The following is a 9696-nucleotide window of genomic DNA, read 5'->3' on the forward strand; positions in this document are numbered from 1 at the left end:
ATTCAAACATCCACTGCACCTGTTCCTCGGTCAGATTGTCGAAGAAATCTACCCATTCTTTGGCGCTTTCCGGCTGTGCAAATCTGTCTGGAATGTAAGTCATCTTCTTAGTGTGATGGAAGGCGATGCGGTCGTTCCAAGCCCTTCGCAGAAATTCTTGGCGGTAGTGACCCCTTTGGAAATGCTCCAACAAACCATAACTGTAGCAACAAACTACAACCCTCGAAATGTTTGACCCCTCTTTGACAGCGCTCCAGAGCCCTGTAGATGTCGGCTATGATCATGGGGACTATGGTATATGTCTGTCCATTAATCTCTTCCATCAGAGTCTTGGCGACCATGGCCAACCTAGTATGGATTCTTCCCTTTTTCATTGGGAATACTATTAGGCCTAGAAAGCACATAATGAATACAAACACTCTGCGGTGGATGTGACCCAGTGAAGTGAGAGAGATCTCATCATGGTAAGTGTGGAAAGATTTGCTATGTCCATACCTCTCCTAGAGGTATTCGAAAGGTATATAAGATTCCTTCAAGCACACTAGGTCAACATTCTTCTTCAGCCCATCATCTTCAAAAATCCCCTGCCCGTACGATTTTCTGGTACCAATAGCTTGGGACTGTCCCAAGTCAGTCCCGTAAGCCCTCCAATTTCCTCTAGAAGCAGTTTCATTTCTATGTCACCGAAACGAAACACAGCCCTTTCACTATCCAAGAATAAAGTGGCAACTTTGATCAATTTGTTGTTTGGCTCAATATCTAGCAAGGAAGGCAGGTTACCTAGGCACTTTCTCACATGTTTCTTGTCGCTTGAGAAAAGGTCCTCCCACCAATCTAGCAGCAATGGTGGGATGTTGCTAACCATATCGAATCTGGAGGCCTCATGCCTTATTTTCTGCAAAATAAAAAGGTTAGACCTTACCCCCACCGGACTCGACTATTTATACATTTATGATCAACATATCGGCATCTAGTTCTCCAAATTAATCCACAAAACTAGTCGTGTCTGTTGGGATTATGAAAAACCCGATTGACTTTGGATAAGGCTTATCTTAAAGGATCATTATGCGGATAACATAACTGATCCGACTAGGTTTGATCATGATACATGCACAATTTAACTAGAGTAAGGTTTCTATGGGGCTTTAATCTGGTATCCTCAAGCGAACAACTCGAGGGGGAAGGCACGGAACCGTCGACTGCACCGCTGATCGACTGGTTTTACCGCAAATAAGCCATTCCAAATTTAAGGTTAGTAAATAAGAAGAGCGCAACCACTCATTAAAGCGTTGCTATAGGATTTGATACGCACGAGTGGAATATGATGCGGAGCAAGATTTATGCAGCAATTAATAACATGTAGTCAAGTATTTTCACGTAGGAGAAATAAATACAGCATTTAAATATTTGAAAGATAGTTACAGGAAAAAAAAGAAAACAAAGAGACAAGTCAGTTTCAGGGATAAAGAACCATAAATACTTTAAAATGGACAATTAAATTCGAATAAGGGAGAAGGGCACGGGATAAAGCATGCTTGGACTAATTTGTAAAAAGACAAGTTCGTTATGGTAAGAGCCTAGAGGGTATTCCCCAGCAGAGTCGTCATGCTATCTCACCTCCTTTTTTCCCTCTGCGGAGAGAGGTCCGGGTTTCGACATTCATGGGGGTAATAACTCATTTCCTTTTGGGAATTGGGTATTTGAAGAGTCTTCACCTAACGGGTTATGGTGCGTTAGGGTACCTAGAGTGTTTAACTCGTGGATTGGTTTGCATTACCAGAGATTAGGGTAAGGGCTCGAAATGACCTCGAGGGGAAGGTGTTAGGAACCCCTCTTGGTCCACAACTGTGGGTCCCGGCCGAACTTATATTCACGAATTTGTCCATTAACAAATAAATAGTTAAATCAAATAACTTACAAGTAAATCACGTTGGACGTTGTATAACTTCAAATAATAAGACAAAGGTTTTGAACAAGTTGTATAAAAAAAAGTTTAAACAAAAGGAATTTTGGAAAAGAGGGAGTCCTAGGTTGGTTAGCCTATAGGATCACCCCACACAATGTCCGGTAAACACTTCTCAATGAGGGGCTACACGTGACATTAGCGCATAGTCATCATATCCCATATATACCCTTCCCACCCCTTTAGTGGTCATTAAAACGAGTGTTGGTCAGCGATCTCTATTGCGTGCTGTTACCCATCCCTTCTTAATGGTCCTCGAGGAATTTTTAGGACCTCTACCTACATGTAGTTCTAGACAGACCCCTAAGGTTTTAAAGGTGAAAATACTAAGGCGACAGGAAAGAAAAATTAGGACCTTAGCACATAAGATAAAAGGGAGAAATTAGAGGCTCAAGTTTACCTCCTCAAACAATACACATAAGCAGCACGACTCAAGCACAAGTAAGGGCCTTTGTTAAACAGTATCCTAAGGCATGATGTCTATGTGAATATCAAGACACAAAAGACAGGTAGTTTATTTTATAAACTCATAAATAATGACCCTACCAGTTGCCTACTGATTTTTTAAAGCCTATTTAAAAGATCAGAATGACATTAAGTAACAGAAATAGTTTCAAAGTTACAGGATTTGGAAATGCCTATAGGCTTGCCTACGCGTGGAATAATTATGTTTTACAGTAAACAGGGTAGATTTTAAAAGAAACAGACTCTTGAATCCCTATAGGCATGCTGTCTAATGATAGATTAAGGCAGTTTTTGAAAAAACTCATTTCAAGGAAATATAAACCACTAATTAAACTGGTTTAGAAGTGAACTAATCGTGGACTGGATTGATTTATTTAAACTAAACTGGTTTGAATATATAGGCAAAATTTATGGTGGTGTTCCTTATAGGCATGATATCTAGTTGTTTAAAACTGATTTTAGAAGCTTGCAGGCATGATAACAAATGAAAACACGTGTAAACACTCATTATAACAAAAGTTGAATTGGATCGTATCCTATAGGCATGGTATCTACTCGTGAAGTGGATTTTAAGACCTATAACATGATTTCTATTATTGGAACCACTTGATATCTATAGGCATGATTTCTAACATAGCAAAATTAAAAGTCATATAGGCATGGTTTCTACTTGGTAAGGCAAACATAGCAAAATATAAAGTCCTATAGGCATGGTTTCTACCCGTATTACCCCACAAACATGTAACTACCCGCCCTTTTTCACTAATTATCTCAATATTCGTTTACAAATTATTAAAGACCATATGAATGAATTACATGAGTAGATAAGAAAAATAAGAAGTTATTCTATAGGGAGCCTACAAATAGGCCCAAATTTTCAAAGCCTCCAATAGCCTCAAATGCCCAAATTCCATAGACAATATCATCATCTAGGTGTGTCAGAGTTCCCTAAGGATCTCAAGGATCCCGAGCAGTGCTCACACCTAGACTTGATAACCAAATTGAGTAAGTGCAGTATGGAAGGGCCAGCCTCAGTATGCTAGAGTTCAGAGGGTTCTCAAGAGGATCCCAAGGCAATACACATATTGGAGGGGGCAGAACCTAGTGACTTAGGAGTAGAGTGAGAGTGTTTGACACGATTTAAAAGGTTTCAGTAGGAAAACAGTATTAAAAGAAGGTTTGTTAGAAATGGTTTTGTAAAACACATAGGTAGTTATTGAATAATACAATTTAATTTTAAAAAAAAGAGGTAAGTGATCAACAATCAACCAAACCAAATACAGAACTAGAAGAAATTCATCAGCACTTCAATACATGAAGTCAGACAACATCCACTTAGGGGTAATGGGGATTTGGGGTAAGCATAGAGCACATAGTAAACATAGATACAAATAGGTACAGAACCAGAGGGACCCTTAAAAGGGGTCAAGGCTCATTAAAGTATAGCATGAACTGTAGAGTTAATACATAATCAAGAAGCTTAGGATAGCCAATTACTCTACACAGGATGGGGTCATGCCAGGAATCAGGGAAACATAAACACATTAAGACATACTAGAAGGGGATCCTAAGGGGTATATAGCATGCAGTAAAGAAGACAATGAAGTAGACATGCTAATTGCAGGTCGAACAACAAAACCATAGGTAAAAGCATATTAGAAACATGACAAATTGAAGTAATAGGAGAAGCATATTGTTGTTGGGACTTGAATTAAAATTGGAACATACCAGTAAAGGGGGTAGTAAACACAAAGTGAAAGAGAACCCAGTAGTCAGCCTTGGCTTGCAGCCGGCTAACTTTAGACGGTAGTAAGTGACACAAAAGAGAGCAGAAAGCTTTTTAGTGTGAAAGAGAGAGTTTTTGAACCAAAGTTCGTCCCTGTGTTAATGGGAGAATATGTATATATAGTACTTCAAAATTTGATAAAAATAAGGCAAGAATCATAGTAGCATAGTAATTATGGAACCAGAATCAAATCAATGCAAGTACTCTTTTATTTACTGGGTAATCAACCAACGGTAATAGGCAGAAATGATTAAGGAAAGAAATCAAGTAGAGCATAAGGTACAAAATAGACAATTAGGGGTAAGTATATAGGGGTTCAATTAAGGAAACAGCTAATGAAGAATCAATAAAATACTCGATTAACCAAATAAGGTAAGAAAACAAAATAAAGTTGCAGAATATGAAAATAATCGAAAATCAGCATATAGTAAATCATGGAATCAAGGATTCGAAATTAGTGATTTAAGGAGAGTAACATGGGTTCCTAAGTTAAAATAGGAAAATCGAAGGTCCAAAGGGAAGTTTTCAAATCAAGCCAAGAAACAAGAAGTTCAGAGTCAATCAAAGAGAGAGTTTTAGCATATAAAAAGAGTGAGATAGGAGTAACTAAACATAGCAAGCAAAGAGGCAAGTCTTGACCAGTCAAGACGAACACAAGCATATAGAGCTGATGTATGTCAAGCATAAGAAACTCAATAGAAACACATTCGAAGCGAGACAGTCACAAAAACTCAAACAAGAACAGGCCAGTCATAAAATCAAACGAAGAACCCTAGAAAAATTAGGGCTTTCAACATAGGCGAGTTGAAGAGGTAATAAACTCACAGAATCAGTCAAAATATGCAAGAAATAGAAGTTTAAACATAAAAAATTAGTTAAAATAAAGTTTTCGAAGAATTTCCGAAACCATAATTTTAGAAGAAGGTGAAAACACTTTGAGATCGATGATTCTTGTAAACGAGTTCCAAGAATAGTGTAAAATACTAAATAAACCAACTCGTATCATCCTAGATCTGTTCAGATCTAAGAGATAAGGAAGAAATTAGGGTTTCAGAAGAAATCCATATAGAGATGAAAGAACTTGTCTAGAATCCCAAGGATCGTGACAAATACAGTGTGATTTTGCTCAAAATCACACCGGAGTAGCCAAGAACAGACAAGTGACGAACCCTAGGTGCAAGTCGGTGTGGCCATTGGCCCTTGAAGACCTTAGAGAAGGCAAGCGTGGCATGAGAGAAGTCATTGGAGGCTTAGGGGTTGATGGGAGATCACCGGAAAAGATCGGAGAAGAGAGGTCAGCGGTTTAAGGTCTAGGGTTTGATTGAGAGGAGAGGAGATGAGAGAATACAAAGGCGACGGATTTGGAAAATGATTTAGGGTTGGGGGTCGTTTGGAATAAAAAAAAAGAAGGAGTTAATACGGGTTGTTGATCTCTCAGATCAACGGCCATGATTTAATTGATCTGGGTCGGGTAGGTGGGTTTAGGGTTTGGGTCGGGTAATTTAATACGAAATTGGGCTGGGGTTGGGTTAAAATTGGGCTAAAATTGAAATGCAAATCTAGCTATGTTTTAAATAGCCAATTTAACCCCATATAATTTATAATAAATAACAGATAATTTATGGAAAATAATTTTATATACTAAAATGATTTAAAATATATAATTAACATTTTAAAAATATAGAAGATCAATTTTATGCATACAAATGTAATTATACATTAATAAGGCTAATATTGCAATTATATGTCATTTAGCTTTAAAAATGCAAAATGCAATTATAAAAATGTATAAAAAATATTTTAACCATATTTTGGCATAAATATGGAATTTAGATGACTAAATTACCCCAACAATAATTTGAAGGATAATTATTGGGGATTTTATGAGTAAAAGGAAAGGAAATAAATCTATTTAAAATCTTTAAAATTATGGAAAAATATAACAACCTTGCTCACGCTTATATATGCATATATATGCTATTTTGAAGGTATTTATGCATATAAAAAATTTAGAAAAAAATTGGATATCAACATATAGAAAGTCCCAATAAGGGAGTATACTGTAACTTATGAGACTAGGATAATGTGAATAAAGTCTGAAATACAAACTTCTCTTTATGTCTCGTTATCAAACACATATCGTTATGGGATCATGCCAAAATGAAGAAAGATTTAGCCTTAACATACCTTATCATAATCGGTCCAATAACCATGTCAAAATCGTCTCATTGCACCTTAATCTACAACAATGATAACAATACTATGATCAAGTTATGGAAGGTACAACTATCGCACAACGAACGACAAGCTTATTTTATAATAAAACGGGTAGCATCTCCCCAATAATCTTTACTTCCTCCCAATTTGATATAACACCACCAAAAACAAGAACACAACAATAACAACATGCATACATCATTTCCCAACCTTATATCCATCACAAAATACCACAAAACAGCCAACACACCCCAATTAGTTCATACACAAAACGACAACCCTAGTAGTGTCAAACAACCCAAAAATGCAATGACGAACGGCCAGCCAATCACCCTGACATTATGTGGTATTTCTCCATACCATTTGTCCTCCCAAACTCCATAAAAACAGTAGCAAAAGAGACAACCCAACAGTAACACGAAACAAACCACAAAACAGTCTCACAAGTTCAGCAACTCAAAATTGATTTTTCTGTTTACTAAAACACATTTCGACTTGTCTTATCTTTCAAATTGAGAAACACAACCAACAGTACATAATTAAGCCTCTTATCCCATAAACCAGCCATGAATTCAACTTGAAAATAAGTTCACAACCAGCCAACAGTGACACAACAATATACCACTCTTTCGAAACTCGCTAGGTCTAGTCTTTACGATCGTGTTACAACTCGTACAAGCCTAGATAATGGAAGGAGAAGCATAAATTTACCTTGGACTGAGTAGAACCCATGAAACCCAGCTCTTCTTCATCCAAAATCAGTCCTCCAACACAGCTACAAGAAGGATAAAGAGAAACTAGCAAGATGTCCGGGCTTTTCGGCACTAGAATCACATCGTAACACCCGAAATAACCTAAGGTTTGTGTCGATTTTTGGGGAAGAGTTGCAGGGGTTCAATTTGTTCTTGGTATGAAAGATGGGTGGAAGAAATGAGTTTATACGACCTTAAATGTCCCCTCTTGGCCGACTTTGGAGCTTTTGATTGAGGCCTCTCACTTTGGCAAGTAGGTGATGCACCTACTTGTTACCTACCAATTTATGCAGTCTTGCAAAAATAAAAATATCTCTCTACTCCAATATTGTATCAATAAATGGTTTAATCTATTGGAAACTAGACTCGTAGATATTCAATTTGGTAGGTAGATCATCCCATATTCCAAGTATATTGGGAGAAATGCTCAGATACATTTTACCTAATTTTCAGCATATTTGTGAATGTAACTTGAGATGATCTTTGCCAACTTTTGTTCCACAACTCGCTTGACTTCAAAACATAACACACGACTACCATAAGACTAAAATAACTCATAACATAACCTCCTTATCATTTTGAGCACCCTAGTCTCACCCCAAAATTACATATTATTACATTCCCAACTTGTCGACTTTCGACGAAACCTATTTTTTTCAATTCGTTTAGCTTCTAAGCCTTCCAATCCCCTTGGTACTTGCAGTTCATGATCTTAAATATTTATAACCTTTAAGTTAACATGATTAACTTACTTTATGTATTTTCAAAGATGATCTTATTTCTGAGCTTACATTAATTAACTTACGACGTACTCTCACGTACAAAAATATGGGGTGTAACAACCCGAGCAAGAGTTGTGCTCACTGGATAAATCCGGAGAAGGAGAACTTCAACTAAAAAAGAAGAAGAATAAGAAGAATTGCTTAAGTAAGGTAGTCATGTATATAATAGAATACAATGGGAAGACCTCCTAATTGGAACCAGACTATGATGGTAGTGAATGTGGCCTCAACTCCCACAACAGGCTCCAAAAGCAGGTCGGTCCCAACCCGTCTACAAAATGGGTCTAGTGTTCTGTCTTGGTTGGATCCACCTCTTTGCAAGGTGATGACACCAGTAGCCTCGAATAGGAGGGGGAAACACTCTGGATCCTCCCTGCTTGTAGAAATGGCAGATTTCTGACCTCCAAGCCAAAACTTTATGGGGGAAACCCATCCCGCATCAATGTTGCAGAAATCTCAAGTTGGCTACGTCACTTCTATGCTTACTATTTTTTCAGTTTGGGAGCCCCTTTATTTCGGGGCACCGCCATTATCACGGAGCATGGGAAGGACGCGTTCAGTTCAAGCTGCTGCGAAAGAATTTGCCAAAGTGGTGGAACAAGCTTTCCTATTAAAAGTTGTGCTCCTACTTCAAATGATAAAACGATTCAAACCCTGCTTGCATTTTTGAAAAATGTTTGGTAGGGGCTGCCCTTATCTAATTTTATAATGACACAAGGAGGGTTCGGAGACATAAGACAAACCTAGAAAGAATTTTTCTACAAGTCCCTTATCATGCGTGCCTGTGGGAGCAGTTTGTGCTAGAATTTTGGCGCTCGCCTTATGGTTCTCAGTCCTCTTTCGCCGTGCACGTACTCTTCCTCTATAAGCAAGACTCTATCTAGATCTATGGATCTTATCTCCCCCAGCATCAAGGCGAACTGCTATGACCAGTAAGGACTTTAGAGACACCAGCTCATATCGAATTGTCCAAAAGCTCATCGACCTGTTCGAAGGATAATGAAGGCGGAAGGATCTCACTCGAAAGAGACTCTTCACCTACTCAATACCGAGCCGAATTTTTTTATTATAAAGGGCAGGGAAAGCTCGAATGCAGCTATCCCAATAGGAAGGACTTGTTCTTTAATCTTTGCCAATTCAAGTTGATCCAAGGCTCTTTCGATCTCGGACCGATCCCCTGGCTCTTATTCAGCCCCCTAATTAAACTCGAGCTTCTTTTTATGCTATTTGGAGCGAATTTCAGTAGAACTAGAAGGAGTGAATAGTTATAATTGCTTTAGTGAGTCTTAGGCCTTTAACCGAAAATACGCTATTTGGATTGCAATGACTTTTGCACAAAAAAAGAATAATTGGAATCCATAGTTATGGATCTCGATCCAAAGGTTGTTTCTTGATCTATCTACAAGGATGGCCAGTATGGAAAGAAAAAAGGTGGAACTTTTGATGATGAGTAAGCTTGTTTGGCCCTTCTGTGGGCTTTTATCGAGGAAAGCAGGCTTGATAGGGCCCAAATACCTATTTAAGGTATTTTCAAAAAGTCATTTTAGGGCGGGATCTAAAAGCTCTCCAACGTGTTGCGGAGCTTTCGACAGTGAGAGGGTGGATGTAATTCAGCTCAAATGAAGTAGAGGGGTAATAGACTATTATCGTTCAGTTCATATGACGAATGTTACGCCCCGCGGTATTACGTCGATATTCCGCCCCGCAATATTATATTATGATGATATTACA

The sequence above is a fragment of the Nicotiana sylvestris genome, chromosome 1 (assembly GCF_000393655.2).
Source record: "Nicotiana sylvestris chromosome 1, ASM39365v2, whole genome shotgun sequence".
NCBI lineage: Eukaryota > Viridiplantae > Streptophyta > Magnoliopsida > Solanales > Solanaceae > Nicotiana > Nicotiana sylvestris.